At 50.6% G+C, this 18,553-nt stretch overlaps 1 protein-coding gene across 10 annotated transcripts in view; it reads left to right on the forward strand.

Annotated features, from left to right (window-relative positions):
• Shank2 (SH3 and multiple ankyrin repeat domains 2) overlaps positions 1-18,553 on the forward strand; it is a 609,914-nt gene that overhangs the window by 414,381 nt on the left and 176,980 nt on the right. The window lies entirely within an intron of this gene.

The raw sequence follows: 18,553 nt of genomic DNA on the forward strand, positions 1-18,553 counted from the left end.
AGTGGCCTCGTCCTGTGCTCCCAAGCAGGAAGGGCTGGGGCTGGGGAGCAGATTATTTGGTAAAGTACTTGCCTTGCAAGCATAAGGACTGGAGTGCAATCCCCAGAGCCTGTGTAAATACAGGGTGTGGTTGTACAGTACGCCCCAAATCCCAGCACTGGGAAAGCAGAGGCAGGTGGAGCTCTGGTGCTTGCCAAAACTAGCAACTCTAGCCAAATTGGTGAGCTCCAGGCCAAGGGGAGACTTTGTCCCTAAAGAAGTGGACAGCATTCCTGAGGATAACACCTGAAGTTGTCCTCTTACCTCCCCACACACGTGCACCAATGCATTTATGAAAATGCACACAGAGGTACGTTATTTTAAAAAAAGGGGGGGACAAGCAGAACCAGCATATCTCAGGGCCCAAGGCTTACACTAGTCGATCTGTCACCATTTCAAGGTCATTTCAAGGGGTGTCCATCCTGGGAGCAGTAGTCCTTGTGAAAAGTGTACTCTGGGAGTAGTGTGTGTGTGTGTGTGTGTGTGTGTGTGTGTGTGTGTGTGACAGAGATAGGGACAAGTAATCATCTGCACATGCTTGTGCATGGGTGTGGCTGTCAGGTCACTCGGTATTACAGCAGGTGACTGTACAGTCAGGGAAGGACTTGACTTACTTGGTGAGTAAGGAGGAGAAGGTGGGGCCAGGCTAGATGGGGGAGGGGGCTTCAGCAGAGGCACATCACGTGACTAACAGCAGGATCAGGCCATTCCAGGAATGCAGCCTGCAGGTCTCTGACAAAAGCCACCATGTGGGACCCACGTAGTGGTCCTGCAGTGGGTGCAGGGGCGGCGAAGTGCCCAGGAGGGTGTGTTCCGCCACTGGAAAGAGTCTATGGGGCCAGGGGGTTGTCATGCCAAAGGATTACAGAAGGTTGGGCCAGATGACCATCAGGGTCCCTGCTCTCCTTGCTCCTCTGTGCTCAGTGCCTGGTTTCTGTCTGTCCCAAATGATTGATCATACGAAGAGCTATGACCACAGAGAAGAGGGATGCCAAAGCCACCCCAGGGCTAACTGGCAGCTACTAGTAGAACAAAGGGTAGAAGAGTCTAGCTTTGATCAAAATTAGGAGGCACACCAGGCATGGTGGCGCATGCCTTTAATCCCAGCACTCAGAAGACAGAGGTAGGAGGATCGCCGTGAGTTCGAGGCCACCCTGAGACTACATAGTGAATTACAGGTCAGCCTGAGCTAGACTGAGACCCTACCTTGAAAAGCAAGCACAAAAACAAAACAGGAGGCAAGCCTGACTTTTCCATGGCAAAGGGTTCAACGGTATCATTCATCGTCCCCAACACCAGGCACTGTACCCTCTGCCTTGGTCTCAGCCGCATCTATGACTGGCTCTCAATGACCTTGGAAAGCAAGGTCACTGTCAATTTGATAGAACAGAAGAAAGAGGTTAAGTTATGGGGCTGGCTGCCCACAAGCATTTGAGCCCTTGGGTAGGGCTGAGTCCTGCCAGAACTTGGCCTGGGAGTAGAGGGAAGTGTGAGGAAAGTCTCTGTGGGGACAGCATCCCCACTGCCCAGAACATCACTGGAAGAGAAAACGGCACTGCTGAGGTCAGCACAGGGCCATGGAACTAGCTCACATAGGCGTGGGGTAGGGAGGGAGCCGGCTTTGACCTTGTCAGGGACCTGTAGGTCAGGCAGCTTGAGGATAGAGGGACAGTGTAATCTCACATGCCACTAGAAATCTGGCGGCGACACAGCCCTGGAGGGGTCATTGAAAGGAGAAGCTGGTCATTCTCTGATTGAGTAGGCAGTGAGCATCTTGGGGGTGGGGGAGGCAGCTTCAGGGCAGTCCCTTCACCAGCTCATTAGGAACGGCCTCATGAGCCGCAGAGACCCGGCCACCGTGCCAGCCCACTGGCCAATTAGCTGCTATAAGCAACGGGCTGCAGTCGGGCAGGTAGGCCACCCTGCTGCAGATGCTAATGTGATTAAGAAAATGCAGTGGGAAGCAAGGCTCTGTGGACACGTTTTCTGAATCAGTCAGAAGATTTCTCTACCTTCCTGCCCCCCTCACGTGTCCAAAAGTTAGCATGAAGAGTAGGCCCTGAAGAGCTGAACAGTTTAAAGAAACCCAGTCATTTGAAAGCTGGTCCAATTACTCCAGCCGACTCCCTCCTTGGGCTTCCTTTCCACCTCCTAGTTGTGCAGGAGTGAGGGCTGTAGACGTGGGCAGACGTCCCGGGCCCACTGTGACCATAGGACTCAACCAACACACGGCTCAGTGTCATTGTCAAACGAACATGGAGCAGGAACCGTATGTCTCCATTCCTTGTCCATCAGGTCCCATTCTTATCCATGTGAGATACCCAAGAGAAGACAGAGGACTTCAGGGGCTACTCTACACTAAACAGATGCCCTTCGCTCACCTAGGGTTGGATAGGCCAGGTCAGTTCACACAGGCCACAGCAGGTGTATCTGAGGAAGTGACTTGAGTAGACACCTGCAGGCTGAGGAGGAGCCAGCCAGAACTCTAGAAAAGGCTCAGCAAGTGCGAAGGAGTTGAGGTGTGTAGAGAACTCGAGAGCAAGAATGGTGGGGAGCAGGGAGCGGACCAAGTGTAGAGAGTAATGTCAGAGAAGGATCCACGGCACTTATGGGGTGTATTAGTCAGGGCTCACTAGAGGAACAGAACTGCAATAAGACTTATTTTAAAAAGGGAATTTACTGGGTTAGCTTACAGTAGTCCAATAGCAGTTGCAGGCCTGAGAATCACGGAACCTGAGCTGCTCAGCGCACCTGGCCAGATGCCTCAGCAGTCCCCATCCGGCACTGCAGATGGCACCGGAAAGCCTGGAGGCTTCCTGAGGAGCCGCTGGGTTTCCATCCACGCAGGTCTTCAGTCCACGCTGGGAGGCAGCAAGCAGCTCTGGCAGCCAAGTGGGAAGAAGGAAGGGGCTCTTTTCACCCAGAGCTTCCTTATATAAAGTCCCCCTCTGAGCGGGCAGCCTGCTCTGGGGGAAGGGCTCACTCTGGGGGAAGGACTTCCTCCTTTAGTGGACCCTTCCTGAAAGCAACCTCGGAGACTCATCCGAAAGGGATTTCTGTGGATTACTAACTAGATCAAGTTGGCAACACCTTAACTGTCACATGGGGACTTGTTAGGCTAGGGTGGGAGACACTAACAGGTGTTTGGCAGGCGCTTGGTGTGATCTGATCAACTTCACTTGGAGGAAACTGACAGAGGAATGGGTGGGGGTCAGTGAGAAGCCACCAGGTCATCCGGTCTGTGCATGGCGTTTGGGCTGGTGGAGGAGGTGGGGAGAGAGTGGAGGGTGGGTTTGAGGTAAGGTTAGAATGAACAAGATTCTCAGGGCCCAGGATGTGGGTGGTGGAGAGCGAGGTGGCTCAGCTCTCTGCTCCTGGTGCTCTAACTATCATGCTGTGTCACCCTGTCCGGATTGAAGACATGACAGCAGTCGTCACCCTGTTGCCCTAACAGCAGTAGTTTCTCCTCAAGAAAGGCGACTGTTACAGATTAGGAGCAAGGTAGCACAGGGACTGGCCCACAGACACAGATGCCACCTTGCCTGCCTCGGCAGGCCTAGAACTCGAGTCGGATCTGGTCTCACCCAAGATGAGTACAAGCATCAACAAACATCAGCTTCCTGCTTCTGTCTCAAGGTTCCCCAGGCTCAGCCCCTGCGTGGTGGCCCTTCTGAGTCAGCCTCCCCGGCCTGCCAACCACTCAGGTCCCTTTACCTCGCGCCTGAGCCTGGTGTGATGAGCCTCAACCTAGCTGGATGCCCGATTCGAATACATGGACCTGAGCCATGAACGCGAGCCCCTCCCTCCCTTCCCCGCATGCTTTCTTCCCAGAGAGAGGCTTTTCCGGGTATGAGGGAGATTTTCCAGGTTTCTTCTCCCTGCTCCCAGCAAGGATGGGAAAGGGGCAAACTTCTCTTGACTTGGGCATTTTCCTGTTTCGCATTCCCTCTTAACTCTTCCTAAATTCAATCTTGTAACTTACCCTTAAAAAAAAAAAAAAAAAAAAAAAACTCTAGCTCTCTGGGGCAGCAGGTGGATGTTAGCCCCAGTGCTTGCTGGCAGCGAGGGCATCACAGTCAACGGTCGGTCGCACAGCCACAGCTGTGCAGGTAGCACCCAGCCTTCTAGGAAGGGTGTCTGTGGGAGCTCGGCAAACAGGGTCAAGGTGTTCCATTACCAGTTGCCCAGAGGAAAACCAGTTTCCTCCTCAAGCTTGATTCAGAAGGATGGCAACTCCAACCAAGTGACTACCCACCATCTAGAGCTGCTTGTTTCCATGGCTTCAAGTGTCACTTATGCATTTTTAAACTGGTCGCAGGAAAGAGATCGACAGTCAAATATTCCAAATGTGCAGGAAATAGTAGAGTGCAAAAACAGCAGTCTCTCTCTCCCATCCTTCACTTCCAGCCCCAGAATGCTTCCCAGAAACCAGCTCCCTAACTGGATCCCTGAGGATCTTTCTAGAGAGGAAAGATCCCTCAGTTGTTAAAGATGCTTGCTTGCAAAGCCTGCTACTCCTTGTTAAATCCCCCGGTGTCCGTACAGAGGTAGATGCACGAAGCGGCACTTGTGCCTGGAATTTGTGGAATTCTCTTGCAGTATCCAAGGGCTTTGGCATGCCTATATTTTCTCATTCTCTCTCTGTCTCAAATAAATAATATTTTTTTAAAAGAGAGGAATCCTGCATGTTTGATATGATCAGACACCTTGTAAAGCTCCAGAGAAAGTAAAAAGTAAACGTTTTCTCCTGAACATTCCAGCCGCATCACTATGTGCCCTTGGACGGCCTGCTTCCCCTCTCTGGAACCTTCTGTCCCTGCCGTCTGTGTCATGGAAACGCTTCCAGCTTGTGCCATGTCTCCAGTTGTGTTCATGACAAGAGTGAATGGGAAAGATAATACTGAGCGCCTGCAGCTCCCAGAGGCATGCGCTGTATCAATCCAGAGGGAGGCTGAGTTGTGAAGAGCGTGTGTGGGTAGCTGGCTTTCCTTTGAATCCCTGACTTTGTGTTCTAAAAGACATCCTCCATGTGTAGGTAGTAAGAACTGAATGGCAAGAAACAGTGATATTTTCCCCCATTCTTCTTCCAACCATTATTTTGAATTTTTTAAATATTTTAAATTATTCTTTAGGCTTGAAGACAAGGGAGCCAACTTTGAGTGAGTTTCCAGGGTGGGTGCAGAAGGAAGCATCTCCTGTTGATCTGCCCCTCTCAGTTGGTGGCGGGACCTGGGAATGACTAGTGGAGTTTTCACGGTGGCTGCTTTGGGACAGAGTATGGGGCTGGGAAAGAAGAGGGCTTACTTTTGAAGTCATGCAGGCCTGCATTTTTTTTGGGGGGGGCAAGGGCAGACTATGCTTGTAATATTTTACAACTGAAAGAAAGTACCTTAAACTTCTGAACCATCTCTCTAGCCCCAGGATTTTCAGAACTGAGATAGAAGGGGTGTTCTGATAGATAAGGAAGACATGGCCAACACTGTGTAGCCTAGCAAGTCTCTCTCTGACCCAGTGTGATGCAAGAGAGGTCTGCCACAGTGCACTACAAGAGAGATGCAGAAAGAGCAAGGAAGGAAGGAAAGAAGAGAAGGGAAGAGGGAAGAAAAAAGGAAAGATAGGAAAGAAAGAGGAAGAAGAAAGGAAAGAGAGAGAAAGAGGCGACTACAAACTTCAGGAAAAACAAACATTTTCTTTCCATGCAAAACCACAATTCTAATATTGTACTTAAATGTAGGTTGCTTTTATGTTTTCATTAACATTTATATTCATATTGCATTAGCCTTTTTGTTTTTTTCTCAAGGTAGGGTCTCACTCTAGGCCAGGCTGACCTGGATACTCTGTAGTTCCAGGCTGGCCTTAAACTCACAGTGATCATCTTACCCCTGCCTCCCGAGCGCTGGGATTAAAGGCGTGCGCCACCACGTCCGGCTGCTTGTTGACATTTTTATTTACTCTGAAGTTTGAGAATTTTAGGTTGTGTCAGTTGGATTCAGTAGTTAAGGACCAGGAGGAAGCACTACGTTAATTATATAATGTTTATATCCACACCAAGAGTGGAGCTGAATGGCCAGTTCCTTGTCACAGACCTATGAGGAGAAGAGTTCTCTAGACACAAGCTAACAAACTCCCTTTTAAACCCTACACTTAAGAATAACATTAAAATAGTTATTGTTGGGCTGGAGAGATGGCTTAGCGGTTAAGGCGCTTGCCTGTGAAGCCTAAGGACCCATGTTCGACTCCCCCGATCCCATGTAAGCCAGGTGACACATATGTAAGGCTGCGCACGTGCACAAGGTGGCACACTTGTCTGGAGTTCAGTTGCAGTGGCTAGAGGCCCTGGCATGCCCATTCTCTCTCCCTCCCTGTCTCTCATTAAAAAAAAAAATTAAAGATAGTTATTGTATGAAGTTTTTCTTTTTCCCAGAATTTCTAGTTGCCTTCCCCCTCTTGCTTGTAGCAGAAGAAGCAAGTCTTTCTGAGCTGGCCCCTTCACTTTCTTCCTGTCTGCAGCATAGTCTGGAGTTTGTGTCCATCCTTGTTAGAATTATCTGGTGTTCTGTTTAAATTGGGATCCCAGTCCTTTCTGCACAGGTATCATTTTGCCATTATTCCCTCACTGAACTACGGGATAAGCAAACAGTTTCTAGGGCTTTACCTGTGATGTGTTGGGGTGTGCCCTCAAAGTAACAACTTCAAAACAAGACGTCTGGGAGCATAGACTTCTGTGTTTGCTGTTGTGGTTGCCTTTTCATTGCTGGGGCCAAATACCCAAGCAAAATCAGCTGAGAGAGGGAACGGTTTTGTCTTTTGTTAATTCTTATAGTATTGAGGGGACGTCTCATCGTGGCAGAGAAAGGGTGGTAGAGCAGACGCTCGACATCATATCTTGCCACAGCATCTGGCAAAAAAAAAAAAAAGCAACAAAAGTGAGCTGTGCTCTGGCAAGATGGAAGCTGGGCTGTAACATCCCAAGGCGACCCCAGCAACGCACCTCCTCCAGCAAGGCCCTGCCTCTCAATTTCCCACCAGCTAGGGATCAAGCTTTCAAACCACATGAGGCTACGGAAGACATCTTATTCAAACTACCACATTCCAACCATGGTGCCCATAGACTCGTGACTATATCATGATGCAAAATACATTCAATCCACCTTTAAAAGTCCCCATAGTCTTTGCCAGTCCCGACGCTACTTGAATTCAAAGTCTCAGGCTGGAATAAATGGCTTAGCTTTTTAAGGTGCTTGCCTGCAACACCAAAGGACCCAGGTTTGATTCCCCAGGACCCACTTAAACCAGATACACAGGGTGGTGCATGTGTCTGGAATTCGTTTGCAGTGGCTGGAGGCCCTGACATGCCCATTCTCTCTCCCTCTCTCTCTCTCCCTTTCTCTTTCTCTGAAGTAAATAAATAAATACATAAAATATTTTTTTAAAAAAAGAAAATTAAAATTCTCATCTGATATTCAAAAAGTCTCTTAACTGTGAGCTGTAAGATCAAAACCCAAGTTAAATACACACAGTGGCACAGAGTAAACATACCCACTGCAAAAAGGGATAATAAAGACATAGCAAGGAAAGATGGACAAAGGCAAGATAGAAAATCAGCAGGGTAAATATCAAATCCGGCAGCTCCATGTCTAGCTTCTAGGGCCTTCAACAAAATCTCTGGGGACCCAGTTTCCTCCCTCCAGCCTTTTGCTGCTTCCTTTCCAGCCAGATCCACCCAAATAAGAGTAAGCAGCTTTCCTTGGAAGCTGTCTTATAGTTTGACATCTCTACAATCCCAGGTTCACCACTGCAGCCCACTGGTCATCTTCATAGCTCCATGGCATGACCCCTCTTGGCCTCCATTCAGAGACTACATGGCCCTGTTCCTCTTCAGCTAGGCGTCATCTCCAAGACACTACATTGCAAATTAATTACCCTCTCTTTCCTACATTTGTCATACTTCCAAAACCAGTACCAGCTATGTTACCAAACTTGTTAATCCACTGGGCAATGAAGCCCACTTTGAAGAGCAGAAAGTCTCCAGCATCGTTCCTTCAGGCCCCCTCCTGTCAAGAGTCAGCATTCCGTCTACTGTGCCAATGCAGAACAGCTGGCCCAGTCCTCAAAGGTGGGAATCTCTCAACAATCGCAGACCCTGGCTGCAGTCTCCAGCCTGAAACTTTCATTTATTTCTATGCCACATCCTTCTGCTGCTTTCCTCGCCAAACACACAGTTTGAACAGTTTTCTTCTTATGTGCATGCACGTGTGTGTGTGTGTGTGTGTGTGTGTGTGTGGTGTGCATGTGTATATGCCCTATGGTACCCCGTACAGTTACCTTATTAATGGATGTGTAAAGTTGTGACTGTCCTGCAGCGTCCTGCTACCTGGTCCTGTTCTGAGCTGGAGTCCCTTTGTACTTATTCCAAAGCTTACAGGGCTCTGGAGAATCTCAGGCCTCTGCTCCCCTGCAGGGCCACAGGGCTGCTGTTACTGGCAAGCATGGCTGCACTCAGTGGATGTATGTGAGATCTGGATATTTACACTTGGGCAGTCTCAGGCCCCTGTGCTTATGCAAGAAGTTCACTTAACCACTGAACCCTCCACAGCCCAGTCCACTACTTTTAAATTCAACCTTGCTCAAGTTCTTGAGACACAGAAGTCTCTCAGCCAGCCTCTCACCCAAACTGCCTCTAGCCCAGTCTTAACAATTTTTCTCCCCTCATGAGCCAAGCATCTACAGCCCACTGTTTCTGAATTCAGATCTTTCAACTCTCACGAGAATGGCCATCACACTCTCCTTACAGCACTGCAAGTGTCTCTTGGTTCAGAGTTTCAAATCCTTCCACATTTCTCCTGCAGATCAGGTCCAAAAGACCAAAAGCCACATAGGCAGGTTTCTAGCACCAACAACCCCCTCCTCTGGTATCAGTTTTCTTTTGTAGTCACCTTCACGTTGTTGAGGGTGAAAAAAATCAACCCAAAGCAGCTCCGCTTCCCAAATTGCCACCAGCCATCTGATTCTGGGTTTTGATTCTGGGTTCAAGACAGCTTTGCTCTGGACATGCTTTCCAGACCATCTCGTCTCTCCGTGCTGCTAGTGAGGTTAGATGCCATCTGGTCCTCATTTCACTGTTGCTACCCTTTCCTTTCAAAAGATCAGTTTCCGCTGCTTATCTCCTAATGTGCTGTGATGCTGGTCTCCGTATGGCTGTCTCTTTAACTCACAGTGCTCACTGTTCCGGAGGTTCCTCTGACTCAAGCCAGTTCAATTTTGAGGGTATACTTTATTGTTCTCCTGGAAACGCTCGCACTTTCTGTCTTCTCGGTCTTTCTGGATTTCCTATGCACGGTGTGAGTTCATTTCACTCATCACTAGTCCTATCTCCAGTTTTCTACTTCTGCTTATTTTCTCTGCATTCTGGGAAACTTTCCCAACTTGCTAGTTGCCTGCTATTGTCCAAGAGCTCTTATAAGTTATTCTCCAAGATCTTTTCTTTCAGTGATGGGGTTAGCTTCCAAAGCTTGCAAGAAGTGATTTCTGGAGGTCTCTGAGGATGAGCCAGGCAGCACGCTGTGTGTGCAGGCAGGTTTCTGCACACAGCTGCTCTCTAGGTGTGATAGTTACCATATCATTGCACCCAACCAAAAACAGCTGATGGGAGGAAAGGTTTTATTCTGGCTTACAGTCTCGAGGGGACGCTTCATGATGGCAGGGGATAGCTTGGCATGAGAAGAAGCTGGACATCACCTCTGCCATAGGAAATGAAAAACAGCAGCAAGAGAGTGAGCAGAACTCGAGCAAGACGGAGCTGGCTCCTAAGCCTGCCTCCCAATAACACACCTCCTCCAGCGAGGCTCCATCTCCCAATTGCCTTAGCTGGGAACATCTGATTCAAACCCCCACACCAGGATAGACCCAAGTCAATTCTAGGTTCCTTCCTTTCAAACACCAGAAAGAGAGAAACCCAAGATATGTTCCCTGCCTTCTCCCTCCAGGAGCTAACTCATAAGCAAAGATGGATAAGTTTGTTGTACATACCTACCAGACAGGTAAAGGATCTGAAATGAAAACGGAGCAGCTGTGTGTTTATTGAGGAGTGAGCACACGGGTGTCTAGGTGATGGGGTAGGGATGAAGGAACAGATCACAGGGATGTCACGTGCAAGCCAAACACACCCAAAGGTAATTCTGTGGTCAGGGGCAGGTGGTCTAGAATGATGGGCCTGAGATGAGCCCATCTCCTCCCAGACTCAATACCCACCAGCTCTGTGAGCCAGGCAAGATTTGCTCCACTGCCCTAGCTAGTGCTGCCTGAGAACCTCGTTTGCAGTTATGCCTCCACCGCAGACCTTTGAGAGTCAGGCCTGCTAGCCAGTTATGCCAGGAGCCAGGCACACTGGGCTCTCAAGAAATGTCCCAGGTTGTTTTGGGTTCTGGGTCCTTTGAGATGGTCAGGGGCTGCTTGCTAGCCTAGGCCAGCCTCCTTCTTCTCCAGTACCTGGTTGTTTGGCTTCAGGAGCCTCTGGCCTTGCCACAACCAACACCAGGATTAGTCTCTGTTCTCATCACTGTGATCAAATACCTGACTGACCGAAAGCAACTAAAGGAGGAAGGGCTTACTTTGGCTCATGGTTCATAGGAATACGGTCCATTCTAGTGGGGAAGGCATGACCACAGGAGTGTGAAACATATGGTCACATTGCATCTGCAGCGAGAGGGAGGGGAACGAGAGAGAGACAAATGCTGCATTCAGCTCGGTTTCTCCTTTTTATTCATTTCGGGATCTCAGCCTATGGGGTAGTGCCACCCCCATTCAGGGTGGGACTTCCCGCCTCAATTAATCTAATCTAGAAATGTCCTCACAGGCACACTCAGAAGTATGTCTCCTACATGATTGCAAATTCAATCAAGTTGACAGTGGAAATTAAACTTTACAACTCCATACTTGTTTCCTCTGTGTCAAGGGCGGACTTCGGGGCTTTGGGGTTTCCACTCAAGACCATGTGTGAGGAGTTCTGCTGGAAGCGAGCTCCAGGCTCTGAGAACAGTGGGACAGATTCTGGTGGGAATTGATGGTAGGACCCCCTTTTGTGCCTGGCCTGGGGACCTGGCTCCAAAACCATACTCTATCAAAGCTGAGGACCACTGTCTTGTGAGTCAAGGTTCTTGTTCTAGAGATACTGAGGATGACCGGCTGAGGCCTGAAGCAACAAAGCCACATATCCAGAGGCCAGTCCCTCACAGGCTGCTGGCTGGTTCTGTGCAAACAGGCAGGAGGGCCACAACCTCCTGTTCTGGACCCTACTGCACCTGCCTGGGAGCTGGGTGGTGCATCTCTCCCCACAGGGAGGCGCCTGGCTCAGCACCCTCAGACCACATTTAGTACATTTCCCAGGTGGCAAGTGGGTGGTGGGTGGGGGAGTGCAGGCAGATGGGTGGGGCGATGCAGAAGCCACAGAGGGGTTGCTGGGGGAGGCCAGTATTTGGGCATACCTCCAGGCCACACGCAGCCAAGCTGTTCTAGGCCCTCAGGTTCCGCAGGAAGGATGGCCAGAGTGGGGCAGGTGCCACCCAGGACTCAGGACCCCGACTCCCCACCTCCCTGAGTCACTCCAGCAGAGGTGGTGTGAAGGAAGGACGGTGTTTGTATTCATCCCCCTGGAGTTTTCTGTAGTCTGGCTGCCAAAGGTACCCTCCGCCTCTTCAACCTTCATGCTGTGTACCTGACATTCCTTGCACCCCTCCTCATGGCTGCACCAAACTGTGCCATTTCCCAGTTCCACAGTGTGAAAATGGCCTCCATGGCCAATCTCCAGCTGCCATTGTGTGGTTGCTGAGCACTGAGCTAGGAAGAGATGCACATAGCCAGCCCCAGCAAGCTACCCCCATATACCTCCAGCCACCGCATGTCTCTCAGTCCCCTCCTTCTCTAGCCATGCTGTACCACAGGCCCTCAGTCTGGGAAGTAAGCAGGGGAGTTTGATGCTGAGGTCCCACTCTTGACACCCATGAGCCTCAGTTTCCTGACCTTTAAAATAGGCATATGACTCTTAAGTACTTTACCCATTATACCTTTTGGATACTTAGCCAGAAACTGCTATCACCGCTGGCCAGTGGTCACCACAAATGGACGTGCCAAACAGCCACCATGAATGGAAATCACTAGTAGTTGCCAGAAATGGATATGGCCAGTCGTCACCCTGAATGGATACAACCATTGACCCTGAGGCAGGCCTGGCAGGGTTTGGATTTCAGACCGGACAGGGGTGACCACAGAGCATCCAAGACAAGCTGGAATGCCAAGTCAGTGTCCAGCTGTGGACAACCCTTTCACGTGCCAGCCAAGGGGAAGATAAGGCAGCCAGCTCTGCAGGTGCCCCCAAAACTTAGTCAGCACCCAGCAGGAGCTCTACAAATGCTGATGCTGACCCCCACCTTTGGCAAAATAGGAGGGCTGTTGGTGCCTGACCTGGGACTAGAGAGAGAACAAGCAGATCCCCCAGCTCACTTCTGCCTGGGCCAAGTGCGGTAGCTGAGAGGCCGATGTGCAATTGCTCCTTCCACCCTGCACCTTCGATGTGTGTCCCCTCCAGGACAGGACCAGGGCCAGTTGTGCCTAGTCGCCTTCTTGTCACCTGGCATAGGACCTAGCAAGTGCTCAGTCCTACAGAATGAGGGAAGGAGAGTGTACAGATGAGTGGGTGAGTAGAGGATGGACACGTGGGTGGGTGGGTGGGTGGGTGAGTGGATGGATGAATTCATGGATGGGTGGTGGCTATCTCATGGATGGATGAGGGTGGGTGGAGAGATGGATTTATGGGTGGATGGATGGATAGATGAATGGATGGACGGATAGAGAAATGGATTAATGGGTGGATGGATAGATGGATGAATGGACAGTTGGTTGGATGGATGGATGGGTGGATAGATAAATATATGGATGGGTGGATGGGCAGGCAGATGGATGGATGGATAGATGGGTAGATGCATGTGTACGTAGATGGGTGGGTGGGTGGATGGATGGATAGATAAGTGGATGGGTGGATAGATAAATATATGGATGGGTGGGCGGGCAGATGGATGGATGGATAGATGGGTGGATGCATGTGTATGCGGGTGGGTAGGTAGGTGGGTGGGTGGATGGATGGATGGAAGGGTGACTCGAGGTAAGAAAAGATACCTGCTTTGGATGATATACTGAGACTTCTTTTAGCAGCATTTCCTTGCCAAGCCAATAGTGCTCAGTAAATTCTACTAGGAAAGAAAGGGACAGCATAGCCCTGGTGGCGGAGAAGAGGTTTGGGTACCCAGTGCCAAGTACTACACCATGAAAAGTCCTCAGTGAAGACTAAGGAGCTCCAGCTTACCCCTGTCCCTGATAAGTCTTTGTCGCCCCATCCTCTCCAGGGCAGACTGAAGTGCCAGGCACCTGGCTTTGCTGACAGGATTACAAAGCAGCACAACCCGGTCAGGTCCTCAGGAGGGCACAGCCGGCAGAGCCTGCCGCCGTCTCTGAGATTTCCTCTTGGAGAAGTCTGGCCAGGTGGCCAGCATGTTCACGCTCCTGGGCCACTGCCAGCCCATCAGCAAGCCTTTGCTCCTCAGGATGTGTGCCAGTGAAAACCTGCTAACCAAGGTCAAGGCACAGGCCGCCTTGGTGGCCGGAAGCCTGGCATAGCAGATGGCACACTTGTGCCCCAGCTGTCCTGACCTGGACTAGGCCCCACAGAGCTTCACTGCGGATGAGCAGGGCTCAGTGATTGAAAAGGACTAGTGGGAAGAGGGCAGGGCCTGGGACAGAGGAGAAGAGAGTTCCCGGGTGGGTTGGAGGGCAGCCCCCGGCAGGGCTTGGGAGCAGAGCCCTCTGGCAGCGGGGGCTGAGGGCCCGAGGAAGAGTTGGGGTCAGCCCTGTGCTTCATCTTTCTGTATCAGTGTTCCCACCCATCAGATGCACACGCTTTCCTTTCTTCCAGTGATCTTGACATTAGAACTGAAACAGGCACGTGAGTCCTTCTTTTCCTGGACTTGGATGGGTGGACAGATGGATGAGTAGATGTGTATGTGAATGGGTGGGTGAATAAGTAGGTGGATGTGTGGATGGATGGAAGACTTGAGGTGAGGAAAGGTACCTAGCTTGGATGATATGGTATCCTGATGGGGCCATGGAGGCAGAGAGGTGTAGGACTCAGAAGGACCACAACAATCAGTGGGGGACAGGGCTGGGACCTGCTCATCCACCCTGCACGGTGCTCTGTCTCTGTCTCTGGCCTCAGTGGTGACCAGTGGGCAGGGCCATGTCACTGCTGGGGTCTCTCCCCTCAAGTTACCAAGTGCTCAGAGAGCCTGCCCTCCCCTTGCAAAGGTATTTATAACCTTACAGTGATGGGCTGTCTTCCAGCTCAGGTGAATGAGAGGGACAGCTGGTTGGTTAGGGTTAGAGGCTGTCTCAGGAAAAGGCTAGCCCTGACACCAAGTTCCAGGGGATGAACTTGACCAACCACAATGTTTAAATACTATGAAAGACCTCCCTCCCAGCAGGGGTCCTGGTTGTTGGTGGAAAAACAGGTCTAAGAAACTAGGCAAGAGATAAGAAGTCAGATCATCCTTGGTTTCTAGCACGTGCAGACTTGCCGGCCTTCCTCACTTCCAGGGGTTCAGTCAACCTAACTGTACTCCCTCTCATGGTGATGGACTCCGATCCTTGAGCCAGCCACTACATGGAAATGCAGAAGTGGCCCCGTGTTCCACCTGGCTCTGCTGCCAACTTTTGCCAGGCCCTTGCATCCTTCCACTCTTGCCCGTTCTTCCTTCAGAGGTCCAGGATGCCTCCATGCCAAGAAGGGGATGCAGACTCCTTACCTGCTGGCACCAGCCATGCCCATGTGTGGTCTTCTAGATTTCAGCCTGGTGGGCTGACCCTCTCCATTATTTAGCTGACTAAATAATGTCCGCACATTCCCCTCGTTCTCAGTCTGCCCCTGCAGGAAACCCACTGTGGTCAAGCTTCTTCCCCAGGGAGCCCTGAATGCTGAGGGAGAAGGGGCAGTGGTAGCCCTGTCCTGAGCCTCCCTGTTTGTTCAGGTATTGGGCATGGACCTTCGTAAACCATTCACAACGGTGGATTCACTGGCAAAGACAGTGTACTCCAAACATCACTTCCTTCTTCCGCGTAAGGTGGTCTTTTCCCCAGAGAGACAGAGGACAGGGGCTGGGTGGGCCTGAAACAGTGACCGAGCAGGATGGACAAGGTCACGGTCCCGATTTCCACTGTGGCTGGCCAGGCATGGAAGCCTGTGTTCCTCACAGCCTTGAGGCCATGGTGTGCCAGGGGCTCTGTGTGTGAGTATGTGTGTGTGTGTGTGTGTGTGTGTGTGTGTGTGTGTGTGTGTGTGTGTAGGAATTAATCCTGTCTTCTAGGTGGCCTTAGCAAGGAGAAGGAGTCCATGGCTATAGGCAGAGATAGGGACTGGCAGACAGTATTGGGTTATGCTTCAGGAAACAGGATCCTCCTGCCCCCCCCACACACTAATGCTAGAATCCAATAAACAGAAGCCAAGATACCCCCTCCGCATCCTCCCTAAACCCCAGCACCACATAGCAGGGTCACCAGCCCCACGAGCCAGGTGTCTTGTAATATGCTAATTGCCTTGAACTAATTCAGGATGAGGTTGGTTCCAAACTCAGGGAGAAAGGTATTCCCAGGACTGTCTGTGTGCTGTGGGTCCTGTCTCTTCCTGGTACCTATGCCATCAGGACCTGAGTCTTGCTCCATATCTCTACCAGGATAGTTTCAGGGCTGGAATAAGTCACCCCATTATGGGCAAAGGGTTGCTGAGACACACCACCAAGTTCCAGTGCCTGTGTGACTCAAGCCTGGGCAGGAGAGCAGAGAGGGGCTGAGGCTTGTGATGATGTGCTCTTGGCCGGGTCCAGGCCCACAAATCAGCAGACATTATGAATAGGTGGGAGCTGCGGTGATGATGGCTCAATGGATGAAATATTTGCCAGTCAAGCTTGATCTCCAGCACCCACATAAAAACCAGACATGGTGTATTTGTAATCCCAGTGCTAGGAAGGAGACAAGAGGATCATGGGAGCTTGCTGGTTACCTTATCCAGCCCACTAGATAGACTCTGGGTTCAGTGAGAGACCCAGTCTCCAGAAACTAAGGTGAAGAAGCAGTAGAAGACACCAGACATCAACCCGTGGCCTCCACACCCACCCACCCACACACACACTCATGTACATATGTTCCTTCACTCACACAAACATGTACATATGCTCCTGCACACACACACTCACACACACGTACATGTTCCTGCACACACATAGCATACCCACGTGCATACAAACATGCACTCACTCTACACACATATATACATGCAAATAACCCAAAAGACTAGAAGATGGCCCTGGAGGATTTGGCCATCCCAGGTCAACAAGGCCCTATCTGGGACAAAGGAGGATGATGGGGCTGGAGGCTGGGGTGAGGCAAGGAAGGGGTTCCAACAAAGGAACCGGGTAGAAAGTGGGGTAGAAACTGGAGGTTTGACCCAGAGCCTCCCATGGAGCGCTGGTAGAGGTGGTCCTGCTGACCCGCTCTGAGTCCAGCATGATCTCTGACCTGCAGGGCGTGGGAGAACAGGCTTATAGCAGAAGCCACGGTTCTGAGAGAAGTTCTGCCACGGCCACGGGGCACGGTGTGGCATCTGCAAACATGCAGCATGTTGAGACCTGAGAGACAGAGAACATCTGTGACACGGGCACTCTGGTATGGACTCAGCCACACATATATCCTTCCTGGGACAGGGCACAGTGGCCCTACTTCACAGATGGGGAAACTGAGGCTGCATGAGCTCCAGTCACTTAACCACAGTCAGCAAGAGCCACAGGAATGAGGCGGGATTCTGCCTGTCCCAGATTTTGCACCATCAGCGTTTGTCCTCTATGGGCCACTATGAGACTCAGACTGTGTCACAGACTGGTGGGACGGAGGTGAGATCAGAGATCACCACTTCATTTGGGGGTTTTGGGTCTTTTTGCATAGACTACTAACAGAATCTCCTCAGGGCCGGCCAGGAGCTCATCACAGCTCAGCCAGTTCTCAGAAAGTATTGCTGGGACTGGCCCTTCCCCCCAGTCATCCTGTCATGGGTTCCTAAGGGCCGAAGGCAGGGAGGGGCCACACCTGGCTGGGCAGCATCTCATGTCTTAGCTTGCTGCTTCCAGCCCCCGCCCTAGGCAACGGGCTCTGCCTCCAGCTGTGCTATGTGCTCTGGGGCAAGTCTCTCCACCTCTCTGTGCTTGGTTCCCATTTATAGAATAAATCAATCCCTACCTGGCTCATTCCTGGGACTCAGGAGGCAGAGACAGGAGGCTTGCTGCAAGTTTGAGGCCAGCCTAGGCTACACTGTAAATTCCATGGCAGGCTGGGCAACACAGTGAGATTCTGTCTTAGGTAAAATCAAAAGAGGTCTGGAGAGAGTGCTCAGTGGTTAAGGCAATTACATGCAAAGCCTAAGGACGTGACTTTGGTTCCTCAGTGCCCACGAAAAGCCAGTTGCAGAAAGTGGCCCACACATCTGGAGTTTGTTTGCAGTGGCTATAGGTCCTGGCACACCCATTCTCTTTCTCTCTCTCTCTCTCTCTCTCTCTCTCTCTCTCTCTCTCAAATAAATAAATAAATAAATAAATTAAAAATATTTTTTACAAAAGGAGATAAAAGAGAAAAAGAAACCCAGACAAGATTCACTACTCATAGGGAAGTTATGCAGGTCTGATCAGTTCCACCTAAAGCGCTCACTAACATAAACACAGTAATTATGATAATTACTATATTAATCACCACTTAATAATTATTACTCATGAAGGCAGAGTCCAGGGGGACCCCAGCTCTGAGCCAACCCAGCACAAAACCCTGGTGTGGTGGTTATTTCTCATGAGCGGGATCTTCATCTGAGCCTCACACACCTTTCTAGGGCAAGTCACGGGTGACCTGATTTCCACACCACATGCCCTGTCTGCCCTGGAGCACAGTGGTATATATTAAGTTAGGCGCACCTGTGCCAGGCCCTGTCAGCTTGGCATCTGCAGGGGGATTGACTTCTGTTACTGGCAGTCATGTGCCATGTAGATACGTCACTTATGTTTTTACAAATGTCCTCAGGAACCAAATTTGATTATTTTGTCAATAAAGTTTAATTGAAACACAGCCCCACACATATATTTACATGTTGGCATGATGTTCTGCATCACACCTAGGAGGAGAGGCTTTCTAACAGGGACCCATGTCCTGTCCCCAAAGCCTGGGTCTGTACAGAAAGGTTTATCAGCTACTGATCGCCAACATCTACAGAGAACTCAAACTGTTCCATCTATCTGGGCACAGTGGCACATGCCTATCATCCCAGCACTCAGGAGGCGGAGGTGGGAGGAACAGGAAGTTCAAGGTCAGACTCAACTATGCAGTGAGTTTGACACCAGCCTGAGCTACATGAGACCATATCTCAAGAAATATCAATCAC

Source organism: Jaculus jaculus, chromosome 1 (assembly GCF_020740685.1).
Source record: "Jaculus jaculus isolate mJacJac1 chromosome 1, mJacJac1.mat.Y.cur, whole genome shotgun sequence".
NCBI lineage: Eukaryota > Metazoa > Chordata > Mammalia > Rodentia > Dipodidae > Jaculus > Jaculus jaculus.